Source organism: Nestor notabilis, unplaced genomic scaffold, assembly GCF_000696875.1.
Source record: "Nestor notabilis isolate BGI_N333 unplaced genomic scaffold, ASM69687v1 scaffold10030, whole genome shotgun sequence".
Classification (NCBI taxonomy): domain Eukaryota; kingdom Metazoa; phylum Chordata; class Aves; order Psittaciformes; family Psittacidae; genus Nestor; species Nestor notabilis.
Genome location: NW_009909753.1, coordinates 1,930 through 25,683, shown reverse-complemented (window position 1 = coordinate 25,683; position 23,754 = coordinate 1,930).

The window sequence follows — 23,754 nt, the reverse complement described above, 5'->3', positions numbered from 1 at the left end:
TGTGGGGTGTCAGGAGCTGGAGCCCCTCATTTGGGCAAAGCCACTGTACCCTGCTGGGGTAAAAACAAAGCCACCATCACCTCTGCATTTCCTTATCCTTTCAGCATCATCATCCAGAGCACCCTCCATGCCACTGGCCTCTGCACACTTCACTGCCCCATGGACCAGGTCTACATTTAGATAACATGGTCCTTCACTGCTCTTCCTGTCACTTTATTTCCTTTTGGATTTTATTTTCCAATCAGTTTTTAGAAGTTAAGGGAGTTTTGAAACCCTGAAGGTGTGGTGCAGGGGGCTGGAGAGGAGACAAGCAGTGATGGATGGACTCCAGGAGTAGGCAAAGAGGTGGCAAAAGACCATGGAAGACCGGTGGAGTGAGGTGCAGGAAGGCTGAGGAGGAGGCAGGGCTGGCTGGTTTGGTCCTCTCTTTTGCTATGGGAAAAGAGGGAGGAAAGGGGGGAATCATAAAATCCTAATCATAGTATCATAGAATCATCATACAATGGTTTGGGTCAGAAGGGAAAGAAAATAGGAGAGATGTGATTGCCATTGACAGTGGGAATATTTAGGAGAAAAGATGTTTTCCCTGGACCGAGAATGACTTTGCCCACTGTGAACATCCCAGCGGTGTTACAGGGTCTACCTGCAGCCACTAAGTCCTTCAGAGGCCTGCAGAGACCGGGGGAAAGCAGGGGAGGGGGCAGAGAAAGGCTGTGATTTGGCGGCAAGGTTGTGCCCACTGGGTGAAGGAGCTGCTGTGAGTAAATGAGATTTCAGAAGGGATTTGGCAGAACATATTTGACAGAAACAAAGGGCGACCAAGGTCAGAGCCCAAGAACCTCCAATACAGAGTGAATGCATTTCCATAAACATGAGAGAGCCGAGTGGGCTGATGATCATCCCACCTCTGATGGGACAGCGCCTGTTGCTGGGGTGGGGGGACAGCACAGCCTGGAGCCGACCGCCAGTGCTCAGGAACCCTGAAGCACTGTGCTCCTCCAGCCTGGCCAAAGAACACTGGGGCATGCTGAAAGCCCAGCCTGGTTTCTCATGGTTCATGTTGTGTCCTGCTCCTTTCCTGCTCTCTCCTGCAGTGGCCAGTTTGGACACTGTTTTGGACATGTGAAGCTGTTATGGGCAAATACTGTCTTTGTAGCAGGTATATAGAGTTTGACTGGGGAGACTGGCAACTCTCCTTGTGTCTCCATCTTCCTGGTGCTTCTCATCATGAGAGATCTTTGTGACTGCGTTAAAGGCACTAACATTTCCAGGAGCACGGTGGGGTAATGTTTTTCTGCTCTCAGCAAGCTGTTGCAAGTGTAAAAAGGCTGCAGCCACGGCCTCGAAGTTCTTCGTTTCAGTTTGTTGAGTGGAAACAGATTATTTGAAGTATAGTAGAAAGCTTCAGTGGTGAAAAGCGAGTTCATGGTGTAAAAATGTCGGATTTCCAGTTACCTGTGGAATGTGTTTATGTAGAGGGGAGAGAGTAGTGGGGAAATGGGGGTGGACGGTTGTAGCAAGGACAAGTGCAGCCCAGAAACTCCTGAAGAGTCAGTTGGTTGATTTTGCAACCTGAATAGTTATTTCCCAATGCTACAGGGCTTTGCTGTGGAATAGCAGCAGAACAACCCAGCAGTAACCCACCTGCTCCTCTCCCAGATGAGACATGGAAAGGAGAAATAGCCTCTTCCCAGAGCTGGGCTGTGCGTGCCCAGGCTGTGGGAATGGTGTAGGGCTCCAGGGAGAAGCCTCCTCTGTGGTGCCCACTGGAAGACCTCAAGCAAGGTTGTCTTGCAGGACCAGCTCTCTTGGCTCCTCAGCTCTCTCCCCAGCTTCCATCATTCCCAAGACCACTGCTCCCTGTCAAACATAGCAGTGTTCCTTATTTGCAGCCTGAGCTAGAGTCAGTGGGGATTGCAGTTGTTTTCTCTGGATAGACCTGAGTGCAGCCCTAAGACAGTGGTCAAGGTGCTCGGTGGTGGGCAACACAGTTGGATGTGTCTGTACAGACCTAGTGAGCATTGGAAGGTTGTAAGAACCAAACCAATTAGATGGTGACACAAAAGACAAGTAGGATGTGCCAGTCTTACCACTGGAAATACATGACCCTGGTAGACAATACAATTTCATGTCGTTGGTAAACACTCCCAATACATAAACTTTTCAATCATTTTGAATCACTGCCTGTTAAGTAAGTTTTTTAAAATCCCACCTGCAGTCCTGCCTCCCGCTCTGGGGCCCCCAACACAAGAGGGACATGGAGCTGTTGAAGCTGGCTATTGACAACGGCCTGTAGGGACAGGACAAGGGGAATGGCTCGTACCTGCCAGAGGGGAGACTGAGATGAGCTCTGAGGCAGAAGCTCTTCCTTGTGAGGGTGCTGAGGCGCTGGCACAGGGTGCCCAGAGAAGCTGTGGCTGCCCCGTCCCTGGCAGTGTTCAAGGCCAGGTTGGACACAGGGGCTTGGAGCAACCTGCTCTAGTGGAAGGTGTCCCTGCCCATGGTTGGAGCTGGATGAGCTTTAAGGTCCCTCCCAACACAAACCATTCTAGGATTCTATGATTCCAAGTTCTGTCAAATAACTCATATCCCAGTGCAGCAGTGCCCTTTAGACCAAATTCATGCTCATTGAAGAGCCTTAATAAACAAACACACAAGCAAGAGCAGGGGTCGGGCAATGCATGGTTGACTCCATCAAACCTCAGGCTGGCAGCATGGCACCAGTGGCAAAACTTAGCACGTCTCCCCTGTTTCAGTCAGTCCTGGTTGAGTTTGCACTGGCAATTTTGTGTCGTGTGCTTTAGATTTTGACTAGTTTAGCTTTCTGCTTATTAATGGTTCAGTATTTAAAAACTAAACTCCTGAACACGAGCCCTCGGTGGAAAATAGTAATAATACAACCATACATGAAGGCTTCTTTGTATTAAACAGAGCCCTGTTTGCAATTCCCTGCTAGTGTTTTTCTCAGAGGCAATAAATGAAAGAAATATGTCTTTTTAAATTTTATAAAACTCAGAAAAATGGTTTTAAACAGCTTTTCTTCACCTCCTATAATTATTTATTTTCAAACAGTCCTTCAGGGTAATGTTCCGTTTTCTTATTTCACACTCCTTTTTCTCATAAATGAACCATCACTTCAATAAATCATTATGAAAACAGAGACTAACACAAACCCTGAAAGGTTGAAAGATTTATGTAACACATTTATGTTTTCCATTTTCTCATTCTGGTACTCCACTGCTAAAGCTAAGCTAATAAAAGCTGCTATTAATATTTCTTGTTGCCTAGCAACCGCAGAGAGGGAGTAATAGCTTTAGCTAGAAAAATAGATGACCGATAAGGAAAAATTCAATTCTTTTATTATCTCAAGGGAAAATGGGCTTTTACTGGAACATTATGATGTACGAGTGTGAAGTTGAATACAAAGGATATTTTTTCAGTTGTTTTTCTATTTTTAATGAATGTTATTTTACCTTCACAAACTCGTTTAAGGCATTTGCCCCACCTACTTGCAAGCTTAATTTAGCAGCACCCACACATGCTTCTGGCTTTAAGATCTGTTGGCATTTTCATGTGAAAGCCCCTTCCCTCCGTGCCTGCCCCCGAGCTTTATCACTTGGTCATGAAACTTCCCTCCAGGTCGGAAACTCAGAGACAAGATTCCCAATCAAAGAGCAAATTGTTCTTGTATGTATTTAAGAACACGCTTTCTCAGAGGAAGGGGTGTGCATGGAGAGTTACTTTCTGAAGTTTTAGCTATCATGGCTAAGCTTTGTTTTCGGGGAGAGCAGGAGTGCTGCTGCTTCTGCCTGTGCTTTCACAGCAACTGCGGGCACTGGAGGTGCAGACGAAGAGCTGGTGCCGGCAGGGAGAAGTGCAGGTCCTTGTGGGTCCTCGTCTGTGGGTGAAGTCCTCCTTGTGCTTCCCGCTCCTCCTGGACACCAGTATGAGCTCCCCACAGAGCAGTATCCTCACTTTTCACATAGCTGATGCCATAGCTTCCAAGTGATCCCTGCCAGGTCCTGCTAGGAGAGAACTGGAGTGATGGGAGTCACACTCAGGTCATCATAGAATCACAGAATCCCAGACTGGTTTGTGTTGGAAGGGAGCTTAAAGCTCATCCAGCTCCAACCCCTGCCACGGGCAGGGACACCTTCCACTAGAGCAGGTTGCTCCAAGCCCCTGTGTCCAACCTGGCCTTGAACACTGCCAGGGATGGGGCAGCCATAGATTTTGTCAACACCATGACAGGGGGTTTGAACTAGATGAGCTTTAAGGCTGCTTCCAACCCAAACCATTCCATGATTATATGATTAAAATGGGCTCTTACCTATGGCAGTACATTGTACCATGTTGGAAGGGTCTTGCACTGCAGAAGCCAATGCATGTGTGTAGGTCTGGCTGTAGAAGTGTCTCCCTTTCCTGTGTCTCTTTTGGTTTTGTGCTGCAAACTGGGTCTTTATCTCCCCCTACTCAACTCCTGGCCTGAAAGACAGCATGTCCTATCCCGAGGTGGTGTAACTGCTGCTTTCTATGAAGCAGCACCTCTGTGCGCGAGGCGATCCAGTTGTGCTGCACCTTTTAACTATTCCATAGATATCCATCCTCCTAATATTTCCTCTCCTTGAGTTGGTCACTATCTTTCTGATAAGCTGGTGCCTCCGCAGCAGTTGCACTAGTTAAAGAGTCGCCTTATCAGCTATAAAATACCCATGCTGCAGGGAGGGTGCATGTGTTATCCCCAGAACATATGTCAAGTGAGCCCATCCCTCTTGCTTGCAGCAATTTATAATATCACCAATTGCATTTAAGTCTGCATTAAAGCAAACTTCTTTGGAACAGTAATCAGCCCTATAAATATGTGGTTTGTGTACCACCGCCAAGGAGGCTCCTTGTGAACAGCATGTATGTATTAGTACTGTAATTAAAATATCAATTACGCCGTGTTGACAGGTTGCCAAATAACTGGCTTTTGTGCACAGTAAACTTAATCACTCCAAAGTCTGCTCACAAGACCTGATGCAATCTTGATGCCAAACTAGCACAACATAAAAACAGCATTTGCTAAAGCACGGCTCCGATATTACTCTGCGTAATGGTGCTGCACTCCGTAGCTGGTATCATGTTCTGAAAATTATCTTTTAATGTACAATTTGTATTGCTGAGAAATGTCACTTACTTTGCAGAACGTCTCGCCAGCAGAAAACCTAAGATTTATTCCTGTCATTTTTTGTCTGCTCTGCCATGTTGATAGTAAGAAGTCTACTTTATGTGTGTAATGCTTATGTCAGTTTTGAAATTTGGGGTTTCATAAAAGACAGTGGTATAAATAAAACATCATATAAATTAAAAATATAGTGGGAAGCAAAATCTGTGGGTTACTGAAGCAGATAAGATGAATATGGCATGAAGGAGGTTTCCAGAACAGTATCAAATAGCTGGAGTAAATATGTTCAAGGTATGGGCTGGGTCTTTTTTAAGAACTGATTCTGATCTGAGAATATGTTTGTCTCTAGTCTACAGACATGCAGATGGATGCCACTTAGCGTAGGTTTAACCCTTTAGATTTAGGTTGTGCACTTGTGTGTGTTGATGCTTTTCCCCTCCTTAGCCAACATTCCCACTAAAATAATTTTTCTAGGTGAGGTTCATTTTTGCCACATAAAAAAAAAAATCTTGCAAATAAGAACAGGCTTTAAAAAATGAAATAGAGATTTGGAAGAGAGTTTCTTTGGAGTCTGGGGTGTGGCTTTGGGGATAAACCATGTCAGACTGTTTAAAGGTTGCTTGTCTTTGGCACAACAGTTTTAGGTCCTGTTTGAACCTGAGTCCCCTTTGAGAACAGTAAGTAAAGTTAACACTAATATGTTCCCATGGGCTCTCTGACAACCAAGACCTGGCCTTCACCAGCAACCTGGGCTGTATGTATGTTTGAACACTGAAAAAGTTCATCTGAGAGCTGCAGTATCTTCTTCCTTCACCTCTTACTGAATGTAGCAGCAACAAGAATCTACTTCCACTCTCCCCAAAATGTTGTCTTTGTGCCTTAATTTGTGCACGTGAGTCAATGATGCAGGTTATCTGAGGACTTCTGTTATGTTTGGGTCACACACAGGGAAACAGAGTAATTTCCAGTCAGCAGTAATCCCCCAGGCATATGTCTGCACCTTATTCTCCATCACATTACTGCTCACTGCCTGTCATTTCTGTCACTGTGGGGATGCAAAACAAAGGTGAGCTTTCATTGCCACCTGTCTGGACTGACAGTACCAGTCTAATGCAGGGAAGGGAAGGTGGTTTTGTCAAAGAGACGAAGCTCCCTCCATCCCACTTGGTGCTCGCACCATGCATTCACCTCATCTGATGTCCTTTCTGTCCCAGGGCACACTCTCCTCTGACATGTGTGCTTGTTTCTGTGGGAATAACGAGGAGATGTGGTGCCTGTGGATCTGTGCCACATGGAAGAGCCTCCAAAAGACAAGTGAAGGTTTTTTATTCGTGTCATAACTTCTGCCACACCACCAAGTCTTCTGCTCCTGTACGTGTTTAACACCCCATATCATAATGCAAAGGAAAGTCATCTTTGAAGTGCATCAGGCACCTGTAAATAGAATAGGTTTTGCCAGTTCGATGCAGGAAAAACTGTGTGCTGTCAATTATCCCACCAAAGTAGCATGTCTGGCAACTCTTTGACATCCATCTTGCATGTTTTGATCAACGTTGCAGCCTATCTTTAATTGCCCTTATCCCTCAGATCAATCATATTTCTCTCTTCACTGTCATTTGCCTCTTCTTTGCATGTTACCAGGTTGCATTAACCTGCACCAGCAATCGCTCATCACCCCAGATTTTCCTTGCTGACAGGGAGGGTCTGTGCAACTTTGACGCTTGTTTCTGAGCAAAACCTTTCCAGAAGTTCCATAGCCCAATGGCCCTGCGGTGACTGGTGTTGGAGCAGAGTCACCAGCACATGCCCAGGGCAGGACAGCACAAAAGGATGGAAATTTCCATGGCTTTTGTTTCAGCTGTGTGTTACGATGACTGTTCACTGTAGGTGTGTGCACGTTGAGTAAGTCTTTTCTTATGATTTAAAGGGGAGATGTTTTTTAGAGGCAAATAACAGCGCTTACAATAAAAATAATAGGCTATAACAGGCTTTGCTATGCAATGAGGTGATCAAAGAGCTACAGCAGCCATTCCAGGCAAGGGGGGTTCTAACTGGCAGGTAAGATTTCCTCAGCTGGTAAATACTAATGGTAATCCTTGCCTTTCCGGAGGTGTTTCCTCCTGCTTGTGGACTCGGTGGGGTTTGCTGTTTGTGTGAAGGGTGGTGGAGCACAAGGGAGAACACAGACATGAATCTTGAGTCTGATTTCCCTCTTTTCAGCAAACACCCCAAATCTCTACCTGCATTTTCCCGGTGAGGTGGGTGTGATTCTGGGTAGGTCCAGCTGCCAAATTCAGACCCCACCACAAGACCAAAAGTGTTAAACCTATGAAGCACACCCTGAAAATCACAGCTCCAGCAGTCCTCCCTCTACCTCAGTGGTACAGGCTGACACACTTCCCATCCCTATAGCCCAGAAAAATTGAAGTTACCATTTAAATGAAGAATGCTGCTTGAGTCCTGCCTCCGTGAAGAGGTGTGGGATGCAATGTCAAGAGAAATTATAATGATCGCTACAGATGCAGCTTGTCACAAGGAAGAGAAAAATGTTTCTGCATCTGATGCATGGCAGTGAGCCAGCTGGTAATGTTATATGTCCGAGTGTTTTACTTTGGCTCTGCTGGCTGGAAAGCATTCCTTAATGCTCTGTGTGGCTGTTAGATTTGTCTCCCAGCTCTGCAGAATCCCATTAGGAACCTTCCTTTTACACCATGGAAATTGTTTGGTCTCCGAACAGCCACGCAAGGGAGGGAGAAGTGTATTGCTGCAATTCTTCAATATCTGGAGAAATTGCCAGGGTTATACTTCTCACTTAGCTCTCTTGTAGTAGGCATTTCTCACTACAGATCGAGATGTCCTGTAACCAGCAGTAGGCAGCTGTTAAAGGGAGCAGGATGTGCTCCCTCTCCACTCCAGCCACCAGGAACGATGTTATTTTGCCTGAAGCCTGCTGCTTTTATGTTGGTTATTGCTTTGGAGCAATAAAGGGCAAGTACATAGTGGCCAGCATGGGCAGCTCCATGATGGGCATCATGCCCTTGCCACTCAGGGCTGAGTTGTACATGGTCCCCCCATGGACTGATACTCCTCCCGTCTGATTTCTGCAGCACAAGTGGAGATCATGGGATGAGTGGCAAGCTGGGAAGAACACGCCTTCTCCTTGCAGTGACAGACACAGAGGTGGATGAATTTGGGGCATTTTGGGGTAGAGCAGCAAGAAAATGGAATAGCAAAGAGCAAGGTCAGTCAGATAGCAGCTGTCCTGACCCAGGACACTTGCTGTGGAGAAGCAGCACTATGTGCTCTCCTATTCTTTATTATGTTGTTTGGCCAACATTAGAAAAAGCAGTGATTAAAGACCCATGCGCATCATGATTTATGAGGGTCTCTCAAGGTTTTGTTGTTGCCTGAATGCTCTGTTGTTTACGCTTTTTTATTAAAGATGCTGGATGTGGGCAGCGAGGAATAAAATTTGAGGATGACAGGAAGAAATTGGACATATTTAGGACAGGTGAAAGGGAATTCAGAGAGATTTAAGCATAGGAGGGAAAAGGACTACAAGATTGCTAAGGCAGTTTGTTCAGTGTTGATAAATGTTGAATTAATGCATGTTGAGCAGAAGAATATTCACTACTCATAAAGCTTGCAGTGCTCTGAATTAACTGCTCCCCCAAAAGCTCTGCACAGGGACAAGGTGTTAGAGGACAGGAGAAGTTCTTGGGAGGTTGGAGAGCTGTATACTGTGTACTGTGCTGGTCAGCCCATCGCAGGCAAGGAGGACAGGAAAAAAGAGGCTCGAAGAATAGAAACAGGAATTATCATGGGCATGGAAAGTTCCTCTGTGATGGCAAATGCTGAGTTTAAGAAGGAGACAAGTAAAATAATTGAAATTATAGCAGTGGATAGAAAAAACAAGCAAGAACATCTACATCAGGAATGTCCCTTAATGGGGAAACTTCATGAGAATTGAGATTTGGAAGTTCAGAACAGTAAGAGTGAATACTTTTTTTCCACACAGGCCAAGATCATTGAGTCACAGAATGGTTTCGGTTGGAAGGGACCATATAGATCATCTAGCTCCAACCCCCTGCCTGTGCTACTGTCTTGTCATCTTCATGGAAAGTTACCTTGCTTAATGTTTATACAGGCAGCTCAGATACCTGTGTTCAAGTATTTCTTCACTGCACTGAGCAATGGCACAACCTGGGACTCACTGAGAGTGAGCATGAAAATGAAAACACCAAAAAGATGGGTTTTAAATGCTTATGGATATGCCAAAACTATGGGGAATTGCTGTAGTAGATGTTAAAATGCATGTTGGTGGAGAGGAGGAGGTAGCTGTTACATGTAATAAATCCAAAACTGATTTCTGACTGGGATTAAGCTGAAGCTGGGGAGCACCAAGTCCCATCTCACTGATTCATTCTCATTCAGAGGAAGGTGGAATCAGCCCATGCCTGCTTTGGGCTCCTGGTAACACCTTGCACTATCTGATTTTGCCATAGACCAGTGTTAATAATCTACGTGGCTTCCCCCTGCATTCAAAGCCTGGATCTTCTTTACCTTGACAGGTTGGGGATGGAGATTCAAACCCAAATGGAACTTTGCAGCATTAATAACTTCTTATTACTTGAAATGTTTTTGCTCTATCTCATCAACATCATTTTCTCTAATGCCTAGGGAAGGTGTGTCCCATTGCTCTTTTCCAGTGCATACTGGTTCCAAGCCATTGGGATAGACCATTCTTTGCAAGCCACCTCTTTGAAGGTGCATTTTTCATGCGCACCTGGTTTTCGCATACAGAAATGGTCTCTGAAAGAGCCAAGCTCCAGTTGTTAACACAGCACAGGTTTCATCTTCTTAATGCAAAACATCCCTCTACCATTGCCAATCCACCTGCTTCATTGCAGAAGGTTTCTGCCCAGTCCTGGAGACAATCCTGCACTCAGCTCCAAGTTCCTCGCTAGCTGGGCTTTTTCATGGCATGTCTCCAGTTCTGATCAGTTTTCTGTGTCTGTCCTAGGGATTCTCTGATTATTTCAGCCTGTGTTTTTAGCAGCAGTCTGCAGACAGTTGGCCATCTGGTTAGCATTAATCTGAAGGAGGAGGCAGCATGCTTACCTGCAGTGAAATCACTTTCCTTTCAAGAAGAGTCCTGTTAATTTTCATGTTCATGTTGAGCTGAATTGAGAACATCCAGTTCTGGGAAGAGGGGAGAAGAGGTGAAAATGGGATAGCTAGGACACATTCCCTGCCCAGCTGTCCCCCACAAAATCCAAAGCTGCTACTAGCAACTGAAGTTGAGTTTTTGCTTTGATTTCTACGTCTTGGCAAGCACGATGAGGTGGAAAGTATCTGCCTTCTCACCCAGCACAACAAGGCAGGCCACCGTTCAGCCTCCACCGACAGCTGAGTTTGGTTTGGTTGGTTGTATTGGCTAAGTTCTCTCTTTTGAGAAATCCATTCCTTTTTAAGCTTATGCTTCATGATAGGGTTTGTGAGTGCCACAGCCCAGCTCCCCTTGCAACTGTCTATAAGAATATACATTAGAGTTCATTTCTCCTGTAGCAGAGCTGAGGGTACAATCAGGTCTCTCCGCAGGACATGGGAGGTCTGGAGGTCCATGAGAAATGTGCAGAAATGAACAACACTGTGGATGGAGCTAAGGGATGTTCTGGGCATTGAACAGATACTTGCTGGAGACAGAATTGTCTTCATGGCCCTTGAAGTGACTACAGGGCTCTCACTGAGGTGTCTCAGATGCCAGAACTGATGAAGCAGTTTAATTTTGATGCATTCACATTATAGACTGAATGACAGAAAGATCTGTACTTAATAGGTCCTCCTATTGCCTCCATCCCATCAGCTCACCGAAAGGACCAAGCACTTCTTCCTCTGTTTTGTCTTTCTTGGCGGGGGGGATGGGTGTCATTGCTTTTTCAGTGGCTGTCTGTTCTTGGCAGAACTTCAGCCCCTTCATGGTGGCCGATGGATGCTCTACAGCATCTACAGATCAGCTAAGCAAGAGTTGCCCTTAGAGTTAAATCCAAACAATAGAGGCCAAGACAGAATGAAAAAGGGGTTTTAATCCTTCCACAAAAGCGAAGACTGAATTGGTGGAGTCCTGGTTGTACGAGGGACCTCTACAAACTGTCAGGGAGTTTGTAAGGTGGATTAGAGATCCCTGTCCCTCCTGGGTTATGGCTGGTTTTGAATGTCCTTCTATAATAATTAGGTATCTGTGGTTCTGTCATGCTGTTTTATATGGCTGAAATCCAGTTCCTGAAATACAGGAATCTTGAAGGGGTGGAAGCTGAAGTTCAGCAGAGTATTATGCCCTAGTGAGAGTATTGTATTAATGCCAAGTGGAAGAGCAACACCCTGCTGATTCATGGGATGTGTGATGTGTGGCTAAGCAGCAGGGTCTGGAAACATTTCCTTTGCTGACCCAGTGGATGTTCATTTTGCAGTAAAGGTCTGTAACATTCAGGTGGTTGTGGAAGGGACTCTCGTGAGGAACAGTGCAAGGTCCACCAAGGGGAACTTCTAAAAGGAATTTTTCTTTGGCTTCTCACTTTCACAGAGTGGGGATGAGACTGAGATGAGCTCTGAGACAGAAGCTCTTCCCTGTGAGGGTGCTGAGGCGCTGGCACAGGGTGCCCAGAGAAGCTGTGGCTGCCCCATCCCTGGCAGTGTTCAAGGCCAGGTTGGACACAGGGGCTTGGAGCAACCTGCTCTAGTGGAAGGGGTCCCTGCCTGTGGCAGGGGCTTGGAGTTGGATGAGCTTTAAGTTCCTTTCTAACCCAAACCAGTTTGGGATTCAAATTTCCAAAGAATTTGAGGAGGAAAAGCCTAAATCTGCTAGGATCACACAGAGCGGCATTTCAAGCTGTACACATCTGTACATGCTGCTGTTGTGCATGGTCTGCATGGAAAACAACTTCTGGTCTGCAAAGGAGAACTTCTGTGTGTGACAGTCCTGCCTTTTGATTTGATTCTTCAGGCTTACGCTTCAAAAATCCAGGACTAAATTGAGGCCCCTTTTGAAAATTTGGATTTCCTGATCCATAATGGTTGATTGGAGCTGGATTGGAGTGGCAGTTTGCTTCATTCCCTTTTGCGTTGCTTTCTCGCTGAAGTAGAAAAGTCCTATACAGTACAAGGAATTTAGTGCAGTCAGCAACAATTCAGCCATGCTGATTTATTTGAGCCATTCACTGAGAAGCACTGCACTTCTCTGGAAGTGCTCATGCCCATGGATTTCATGTTGATTTTTACTGTTGCCCATGAATGGTCAAAGGTTCTTAGTTGTTACAACCACATTTTTTGCTCTAATGTCCTCTGGGTGATGCTGAACTCTGTTATTCCAGTGTCCTTGGAAGATGCATGCATGGAAGTGGAGCTGGATCTCCATCTGGAGGTTACTGCAAGGGTTAGGAGCGAGGTTCTTGCAATGATTTTAAATCATGTTCCATTGTATTTACAGTCTTGCAGTCTTTGTGTTGTGTGAGAAGTTGGCCATATGATTACAATAAATAGGTGGGAGGAAGCGGCCAGTAACGTTTTTAACACTCAATCAATCACTTGGCACGCTCTGGTGCCATACACACCATGAATAATAATAACTGGACTTCAGTTATAGCTCACATTGAGGGTTCACTGGGGACAAATTAGACACATAACTACAATTATGGCTGTAGCAAGATGACTCCTTTGTAGTACATAATCTACTGTAATTTAAAAAACATGGATCATTACAATCAATACATATTGCAACCAGACTTTATGAGCTTGAGTCTCCCTTACACAAAGACGCATCAGTCTTGTCAAGGGCTGAGAGCCAAAGTTATGGAAAACAGCGTTAGCTCGAGGAAGGTTGGGCTTGCTATTTCCTCTGAGAAACCTTTTCCTAGTTCACTTTTTCCCTGTATTTGTCATGAATAGAAATGCAATTATTTAACACGAGCAGAGAAGACTTCTCATCCCCTTGAAATTCATCATGGAATTAGTGTAGCCAGCAGTGCTGCTAAGTAGGTAAGACTTGAGCATGCATCTGGTCTATGGGATCGTAAGGCTTGGCTCCATGAGCCCTGTCCTTTGGGGTCAGTTACTTGTTGTAGTGGGAATGGGAAGCTGGCCCTTCAGGATGGTGTTTTGAGCAGCTTAAACCATGACAATGTGATATCAGGAGTCCAGGGCACCATGGAGCAGCAAGTGGTTTTGAGGTTGGCAGAGTTGGATTTATTGAAAAAGGACATTGCCTTTGAGGTGACTGCTCTGAGCCTGCATAGTACAACATCCAAATAGCCCACTATGGGGAAAACTGAGGACACCCAGCTGTAGTACAAACAGACATTTAGGTGACTTCTTCAAAGCCAAAAAGACTAAGAACATGGAGATAGAGGAAAGAAGGAGAAATCCCTTGCCATAATGGAGATCGGGCTAGAGGCACTGAGTACCTATGGTGCCTTTCTTGCTGGAGGGTCTGGCAAGGGAGTTATGAAAAGTCTTTAAGAGATAGTAGCTTATAAAGTCCTTAGGAAAAAAAAATCTGTTCAGGAAAAAACAGGTTTTCCAACCCAAGCCAAGGATAAGATTGATAAATTCAGGGCAGTACCAGTGTTGAGTCAGTGGTATACACGTGCTCTGCGGTGGAGGCAGCCCTGGGACCCATCAGTGTGACAGAGCCCACAAGGTGGGGAGGTCCTGCAGGAGCAAAAGGGGACACCAGGAATGATCCATCCCAGTTTGGGTGCTGGATACCATGATCCACCCACTGTGGTTCCTCCAGGCTTCGGGAAGAAGATGCTTCAAGCTGAACAGAGCAAAGTGGCAGTTCCCAGTTTACATGAATGCAAATTGCAAGGCTGGATGAACTGTGGCAGAGTCTGTAGGAGCTCAGCCAACTCCCCCTTCCCAGAGAAGCAGAATGGGCCCTGGATCTGGGCACATAAAGGAAAATGTGTCTGAATCATGCATTGACATCACCAGGAGCGCTGCAGCTCTCCGACTCACGTCAGAGCTGGATTGATATGGTTGCAGGAGACTCTGTGGCTTTTAGTATTCTGGGAGAGCTGCTACAGTGGCAGAGAGAATTATTCATGGATCAAAACCAGCAAGGCATTAGCAGTACAAAGTGTCATGATTGTCTCTGTTCTGCTGCAAGGTTGAAACGAGATGCCAGCTGCGGCACATGAGAAATAGCTTGAAGAAACACCAACAAGAATGCACTGATTATTCTTGAAAGACCCTTGTAATTCAAACCAAGGTATCACTTACTAATTTATGGGGAAGTACAGCGGGTGCACAACCCTCCGCTGACTCACAGGCGGCTGATCTGGAGCAAGATACTTTGCAACAGGAGAGCATAACAGTTATATGCTTTATGTCACTGGAAATAAAGGCTGAGGTGAACAGATGAGCTACCAATGACAAGGCCATAATTAAGAGATGTCAAAGCAGCTTTTTGTCCTAGAGGAGCAAAAAAAAAAGTATACAAAGTTCACAGAGGAGAAGGTGGTTCCTGCTGTGCACACAGGGGAATAGAGGAGAGAATAATCTTCCCCATAAGGAATCAAATTCAGGTGCCAGGAAGCATATATGTTGAGTCTTGTGGCGGAAACATATCCTTAAAAAAAAGCAGATACAAAATTACTCTAATGCCCAAAATCTTTTACCAGGATCTATTCCATGTTGAGTGTTTGGCAAGGTGAGTATTGTCTGTGAAGTGATGGGAGGTTTGCAGTAGTCACTGTCTCCACTGATGGAAGAAAGCAAAAATATACATAAAATCCTTACATGTGTCTGCTGGAGGTGCTGTGAATGCCTTTTGAGGTTATGAAAATCTGAATAGATTGCTGTAGGAGAAGCACATATGGAAGTTACCTTCCTTGAAACTCTGTCTAAAATCCTGTGAATGATCCCAAGCCAGCTAAAATGTGTAGGTCATAGAACGGTTTGTGTTGGAAGGGACCTTAAAGCTCATCCAGCTCCAACCCCTGCCACGGGCAGGGACACCTTCCACTAGAGCAGGTTGCTCCAAGCCCCTGTGTCCAACCTGGCCTTGAACACTGCCAGGGATGGGGCAGACACAGCTTCTCTGGGCAACCCATAGGTGTGGTAATAACTTATAATAATGTTTTTATGATAAACTCCTGCGTTTTTGAAGCTGTTCACTCAGCTGATCCATTTGTAATTAGCTTTTAAGCACTTTGTGAATATTCATTAGCTTTGCCACCTCTCCTCACCAAGGCAAATCACTCTGGGTACCCAGGAGGGGCTGAGGAGTCACAGTGCTTCCCAGGGGTTGATCTGTGAGGGGATGGGGACCCTCAGCCCAGCTCTCCCTCCTCTGTGATGCTCACCTCAGGACACGGGAGCTGCACAGCAGCTCATGGTCCCATCAGCAATCATCAAAATCTCCTGCTGGGATAAACTACTTGGCCTTTGGTCTTTTCGTTCATCCACTTGCTAATAAGATTACTCCCTACAACAGAGGGACAGCGATAGTATCCCCAGAGTAAGCAGGCAAATTGTGGCTATGTGAAAATGTCCTGGCTGAGTGTTTGCTTCAAAATTAAGTCCTTATTTTTCTGGAAGTAAAGCGATGGCTGCAAAAGCTGTTACATCTCACCCAGAACTCCAACCTGTGCTGGCAACAGTCAGTGCACATGAGTGCGTATTTGAGTACGAGGGGTTTCCCTGAGCCTTACCACATTGCTGGGAATACTTCCCAGCCCTGTGCAGTGCTGAATCTCTGCTACCTTCAGTCTCACGTCATCAACCCTGTTTGCAAGGATGGCAGTTGAGGGGGAAAGATGTGAATTTCTAAACTAAACTAGTGTTACGTGGTGCCGTTGAAAAGCCGCAGATGCCGAGTCCTACAAGTGTCGGTTTTACAGCCTCGTGTCAGAGCAGGACTTTGCTTTTAAATGAAAATGTTTAGTCTTAAACCAGAAAACCACAGTGAATTATACAGCCACTTGATAATTATTTTTTAGTGCTGCTGCTAAAAATGCCCCATTAAAAGGCTGTAAGTCACTGCAGAGTGCTGTCAGGCTACCACACATGGGGATTGCACTTCCAGCTGCATTCTATTTCCTTATTGTGGCGAGCTGAAGTCTTGAGACCACAGGGTAAATATTTACATCTCTATTCATCTCTCTATCTTCTGTGTGGTGGGAGCAGAGCACAGCGCGGGTGGCAGGCTGGGAGCCAGCTCTGCTGGGTGCCAGGTGGAGCATCCCATGGGAGCACCCCACTGGTGTCACCCCAGAATTTGCCAGGGCAGTTTGGAAAGCCGCGGTGCCAAAGCTGCACCAGGATAGATGTGCCAGGCTTTGAGAGCGTGCCAGTCCACGTGTTCTGAGGCAACCAGGAGGGAAAGGATACCCACCCAATATTAATTATGACTTCTGAAGCTTTGCCTAATTACACTGTCTCTCTTAAGACAACGACACAAATATTTATGAGTGGGACTTTTTATTCTCATTGTAATCAGTGACATAAATAGGTAACACCTTTATAAAGAGTTAATAAAAATGTGTCAACACAAGCTCGAGCACAAACTGTCGAGCAGTGTGCAGGAAAACATTCCCGTGTTTATTGTATTAATTGAATATTCATGAGATGCCAATTTAAATTACAGTTCACAACTGTTGCTCTGTCTAATGAATAATTTAAACAAGTGTGGCCAAAGAGATTTCAACGCTGCATTAGCAAACTGCAAGGGATTAAGCAACAGAGAATTTATAATTAGCTTTGTATATCCTATAATAAATGCATTGGAAAGATGGTTTTAATTATCCCACATGTTAATTCAGAATTCAGTGCATTAATTTTCGGTTGAAAAGTAACCCTTTCTTCCCAGATAATATGTTCATCTCCTCTCTGTCTTCTGCATGTCAGGAACAGGGAATTGCAAGTATGGAATGGCCCGATCTTTTCAAATCTCATCCGTTATGACACAGCATTTATATCTCCTCATCTCGCTAGGGAGTAATTCCTTTTGCATTTCCAGCTGGGACAGTTAATACAAATGAGATCAAATCCCTTCCTACAGGTCGGGAACCCAGAATCCTGCTGTAGCTTCTCCCAGGTCTATCTGCTCTGACGCATCCTCTTTGATTCACTTATGGCTACTTGGGAAATACTGTCTGTTCCTGGTAAACAAGTTTGTGAAAGTGATAAAAGTTTTTGGCAGTCATCATCTGTAAGCAGCTTTGAGGTTTTGTTTAAAAAATGAGGATGTGTGTAAAGAACAGCCTGAACCCCAAAGTTCAAGCTGAGATTGCTGGGTTTTGGGAGCAGAACAGGAATAGGGTTTTTTTTCTCTATTTGGCATGTTTCTAAAGTGTTTTTATCTGTGGGACATGGGTCCCTTTGCACAGTCCCTGCTGCTTGCCCCTCTCCAGGGTGAGGAGGGCAGCAGCCCTATGCCATGAGGCTGATGGATGCGCTGTTGGCATGGCTTTACCCTCTGGCTGTAACAGGGGACAGCAGTGTCCTCTACAACAGGGAGAGTGGAGGTCCTCATCACTTGTGAGCCCCCGATAGAGATGCTCAGCTCTTGAGAAGGGTGAATATTGTTCATGCTTCCCCTCCACTTGCTTCCCCTGTTGCCTTTGTCATGCTGTTCAGATATAAAGCCCATCCATATGTACAGAGGCCGCTGTAGCTCTTGAAGAACCTGAACACTTGTGCTGGAGAGAAGAAAACTGGGAAGTGTTCCAGGGAACATAAATCTTTACACCTACGTGAAGCCGCCCATGCCCAGAGCTTGGCTGGGAACCTCAGAAGGTGTCTTTTGGTGCTCGTCGGGGAGGAAAGCACTTCCTTTCCAGGTGGTTTTGTTTAATTCCAGGTCAGCAGGTTAATGAGATCTCTGGGATATGGGATTTGATCTGGAATGTAAACGTTCACTTGGCATGTGTCCTTGATGTCTGCTCAGATGGAAATGCAAATGCAGTGCTGAGCGTGGCACGCCATCCAAAATGTTTTGGTGCCACAATGTGTAAGACAAAATAGCGATCACTTTGTTCAAGAGCCTCATCAAAATGTTTTCCCTTGCCTTTGAGTCCTGCCGTATCTATCAAATCAACACCTCAGCACCAAGGGTAATGTGCCTGCTACTGAGGTGGGAGCTTCTTCAGTTCCCTGGGGAGCACCAAAAACCCAGGACTGTCTCTGAGTACTACAGAAGCAGTGTTCAGACTTCCCCACAGACCTCGATTGCTGGGTTAGTGCCTGTGTCTTTTGGGTGACTGGAGTTATTTAAGTTGATAAATGGAGAGCAGCACTGTGATGCACTATGTTGTCATTGACGCTTATTGATTGAACCTCAAGACTCAATTGATCAAACTCTCCAGTGCCAGCAAGTAATCTCAGTGGAAAAAATCAAACCTTTAATGGGGTTATGCATTTCTTGGTTTTCCACTTGGGGATGTATGTTTTGGGAGGGAAGGAATTGGTTTTGATGGCCTGAATCTCCACTGTTACCTGGATTAAATAAATACTGGCAGCGGGAACACTTGTTATTGTGGCAATCCAGTCTTGGGCAGACCCAAGCCTCATTTAATGTGGCATATTTCACCTCCTGGAACTGAGTGTCTTGATGTTAGAAGGAAATAAATGAATCTCTGAGGTGTCTGTTACCCATCATGAGGAAGCCAAAAAGGACAGAGATGCTACTGGACTGAATATTCTTTCACCAGTCCTCCTTAATATGCAACAGCTAACCTAATAATTTGTGTTGCACAGTGCAGGCAGCGCAGCAGCTCAGGTTAATGTTGCTGCTGGAACGTAAATAAGCACTTCCTAAGGTTGTATCGCTTTAATTCTGCTCTTATGGAGGTTTTTGCAAGTCTGTAATTTGTGTTGGAATAGCAGCTGCAGTTATATTAGCTAGTTCAGAGATGAGAAGGGTTTGTCATCGTCGGGAGTCAGAACAGAAGTTATGGCTTTTGGAGCAGGAGTTTGTGCTCAAGTTTCTCTTCTCTGTTCCCTCCTGCAATAAGGTTTGTACATGTAGAGTCATTTGGGCTTTTTGCACCTATTATAAAAGTGTTCAGCATTTGCTATAATTAAAGACAAGAAAATAGGCTGTGCCTTCAGTTTACATGATGCAGCAAGGTCTTTGCATTTGCAGCTCTCAGAGGTTCCCCTCTTCAGAGCGGGTAAATGCCGTGATCATTGTTTTGCTGGTGGGGAATTGGTGTGTGGAGATTCAGTTCCCTGTCTGAGATTACTCCGGCAGAACTGGCTTTAGAAACTCAAATATTTGGCCACAGAGCCATCCTTCTCCCCTGGATGTTTTTGTTCCTGGTAATAGGAGACTCTTATGAACCACTTGTTACAAGCTAACACAATAATCTCAGCAATACCTGGCCACAGGGGGATACCCAGGTGTGGGGCAAAAAGAGGGCAGGTTGTTGCAGATGTGTAAGAGAAGTGATGTGATTTGTGTGCAGATGTGGTATCACCTCTGGCAAACCCAGCTCTTTCTAATACTGAGGGCATTACTTGAGAAGGGGGCTGTTAAACTTTGTAATCTAAAAATGAAAAGCTTTTAAAATTCATTCACAGTTTAATCCCACTGGGATGATTTTTCTATGGAGTGTTCCCATTTTCCTGTTGTGCTCTAAAATTACTTCTTTCTTTTTTCCTTCTTCTTTTTTAATGCTCCATGCAATAAAACAGGGAGGTCTGTCATTACTTTTGAGTCTATTGCTTTATGTGAATGCAATATCTAAAATGCCTGGGAAGAGCCAGGAGAGACACAAACCAGAGTGAACCAGCCTGTGCAGAGGCTTCAATAAGCTGCAAGAGCTCAAATGGAGGGACCAGGAAGTACTGTGGCAGATGACGGGGCCGGTGTGGCTGCAGTTCCAGCCCATGGGTGCGAGGGTCGACGGAGGAGTGTGGTGTACAGCAGTAAGTTGTGACAGGTCCTGTAGGAAATGGAAGTGCTCTTGCCAATGTTAATTTTTATGCCCCAACTGCCCTAATTTGCGCAGTCCCCACACGGGCCAGCATCTTCTCCATCAAAAGCGAAGCTTTTTGCCCCTCTGCAAGGCTGGGAACGGGCTGAGTACCACATGCTCCAAGGCTGTCATAGAGGAATGTGGCTGGGGAGTCACCTAGAGTGCTCTCCAATGTGAGCAGGATGGGGGAAGGTTCCATGTGATCTTGCTTTCATAAGGGCACACAACAGAGCACGCTTCAGCTCTGTCCTTGTTACTGTCCCATTGGGCAGGCAGGAAAATAAAAGCAAAGTTGTTGACCTGTAACCCACCAGCAACATTTTGTCATGAATCATAGAATCCCAGAATGGTTTGGGTTGGAAGGGACCTTAAAGCTCATCCAGCTCCAACCCCCTGCCACACGCAGGGACACCCTCCACTTGAGCAGGTTGCTCCAAGCCCCTGTGTCCAACGTGGCCTTGAACACTGCCAGGGATGGGGCAGCCACAGCTTCCTGTGCCAGTGCCTCAGCATCCTCACAGGGGAGGATTCCTTTATACCCTCCAAGAGTCCTCAGGTATCCTGAGCCCCATCAGGGGCTGCAAATCAGCAGAGCTTGCAAGGGACAGCAGCTTCTGTATGGCCTTGGCTGGCTTCTGAATCCACCTCCACACCAGTATCTTTGGAATATAATGTGAAAGCCAAAGATTAAAGAAAATCTGATGTATAAACAGGTCTGATGCTGAAGAGATTTTTCCCCTTGCTTCCCATGGGGGTAGCTTTGCCTCACCAGTAGACACCACGCAAAAAAATACTCCCTGAGACAGTTTGTCTGCTCCTCCATCTGCCTTGAGTGTGGAGACAGATATCTGGAGTAGAAAATAGTTCTGGGTGGGCTTCAGGGCTGGTGCAGACCCTGCCCCATTCCCAGGACCATCTCAGCCCCCTTGGTCCCTACACTTGCACACCTGCAGGTACTTCTTATCTTCTCTTGCCTTTTTCCCCTTCAGAGCTGGTTCCCACTGGCTTTGCTTTCCTCCTCTTGCCAACACACGCTAAGGGGATGTGACAATTTTATTAAGTATCATACCCCCCATGTGCTGGCAGGGAGCTAGGGGGGTCTAATGCTATTTAATTACCTCCCACTGTCCGTTACAGCATAAGGGAATTTTGGCCCCAGCTTTTGGGACGTGATGGTGTTATGCCTGAATGGGCAGCAATTGCCTTCATCTACAAATGGGTTTTACAAAATTGCTAAATAATGTATTCAGAAAACATGCTGGAAATTAATGGAATAGATTATTTGCAAACATGTTCACTGAATTATCAGCCTTGCTCTTTATCCGTAAAATAATGTACTTAAAGAAAGAAGAAGTTTATTGAATACGTTATTTACAGGCTGTGCTCCAGCTGAGAGCTGCAGGAGCACCACGGAGCGCACATGCAGCCCGGCTGCTTCCCAGTGCCAGGGGCAGTTGTTCCTCCTCCACACACACGCACATGCTCCAGGACTTTGCCTGCATTTTCCTGGACCATTTTACTCATCCCTGACCTCAGGAGAGTGTGTTTGGAGAGGGATGTGTGCTGGCACTCCCCTGCTCCCATGAGGATAGTCACAATGGTTGCTTTGCCTCGCACATCGCCGCCCTCTAGGACTCAGTGCTGCTCCTGGTGAAGAGGCAAAATACGTGTCAGAAAGTCAGTGGAGGGGAATTAGTTTTGTGTAGTGTTGTCATGTTCTGGTGCCTGGCTCTGACAGGCAGCAAGGGATCCTCTTCATCAGGGACTGTAGCGATAGGACAAGGGGTGATGGGTTTAAACTGAAACAGGGGAAGTTCAGGTTAGATATAAGGAAGAAGTTCTTCCCTGGGAGGGTGCTGAGGCACTGGCACAGGGTGCCCAGAGAAGTGGTGAATGCTCCATCCCTGGCAGTGTTCAAGGCCAGGCTGGACAGAGCCTTGGGTGACATGGTCTAGTGTGAGGCGTCCCTGCCCATGGCAAGGGATTGGAACTAGACCATCTTAACATCCTTTCCAACCCAAACCGTTCTATGATTCTGTCATTTGGGGATGGATGGTTTAGACCTGCTGCTTGGGGGTCCCCATGGCAGCACATTGCCCTGCAGTGAAGGGAGTGGGACAAGTTGGGCTCACCTCAGAGGAACTATGTTTTACGGAAAGGCAGAAGTCTGAGCTCCTCATGCCCAGGAGCAGTCCTGCCACTGGTCTTGGTTGCTTCTGCAGTTCTCCTGCACTATCCATCCTACTGAGTTATTCCCAAGCACCTCCAATGCAAGCTGCAGGGTTTGTCTCTCCCTCAAGTCAAAGGAACACTGTTGTACAGGGATGGTGTCAACTGTCCACTGGTGATGACGCAGCTCAGCAGTGTGAAGGAAGCCCAGGGCAGTCCTGGGTTCTCCATAGTACAGATGAGGTGCAGGGCTGCAGGAGGTCTGCTGTAGGAAACAGCCTCTGTGCAGTCCAGGTCCCCATCTCAGTTGTGTTGTTTCTTCATCATCACACAGTTGGTGGGATTCAGGACTCAGGATGGGCCTTGCAGGATGGGCCTCAGACCTTGCACTACTTTGGTCTTCCTGAGAAGCAACATGCCAGCTAGGGGTGAAGGTCTGCAGTGGTGCTGAGGAGGATGACAGGTCTGGAGGTCCAGCAAGCTTGGGTTTGTCTTTTGACACCTTGAGGTGCTTTAAAATCATAACCTTTTGCAATCATGGAATCACAGAATGGTTTGTTAATCCTTGGGGGCTGGAGTTACTGGATTTGAGACCCTCATGGACATCTCTGCTGTACAAGTCCACAGCAATGCTCTTATTGGCAGATGATCATGGTGGAGGGTTGTATCATAGGAAAATAAGAAGGTTCAGTTTGTGCTGTAGCAAGTTGTCTGTTCCTTTTGGACTGGGCCCTTCCAGCACCAGGAGCAATGAGAATATTAATTGGGAATGTTTCCTGTTTGCCAAGCACAGTCTCCATCCCCTTTCACACCGCTGTTCTCACCCAGAAGTTACAGTGCTTTATCTTGGCAATGGAGTGTTAATTAATGTTTGGATGATCCTTTCCCCTGTAATAGCAGGATATCATAACACCAGATCACAGCCTGTCAAAGAGCTGAATTCTGCTTGTCAGGCAGGTGCTTCCCGAAACCACCCTGGAGGCTGAAGGCTGCAGGGAACTCCTCTTCTGGAGGAGGGGAAAACATGCAGAGGTGGTCAAGGCTGGAGAAAACATGGGGCAATTTATGTAGTAACAGAAGCAAAGCAACAAACATGGGTGAGGAGACAGAGGCAAACACAACTGACCTGGGAGAAGCCCAAGGAGCTTTGTCTGGGCTCAGCAGTATGGCTTTACAGTGAAGCTTCCTGTTCCAAACCATTGCATTTGAAACTGCCAATATTGTTTAGAAACGTTGGGATTTCAAATTATGCAGCATTTAAAGCAGACTGTAAAACTTTCTTCTCTCATATGTGTCTGCTCGAATCCTGTTTAAGTCAGGCTGAGCTAGCTTGTCTGCACAGGGCTTGAAATGACTGACTGAGGAGCTCTTGGTGTTGCTAATGCTGGTATTTAGTAATTCTTGGAATACCGGGGAAGCTCTGGAGAACTAGAAAAG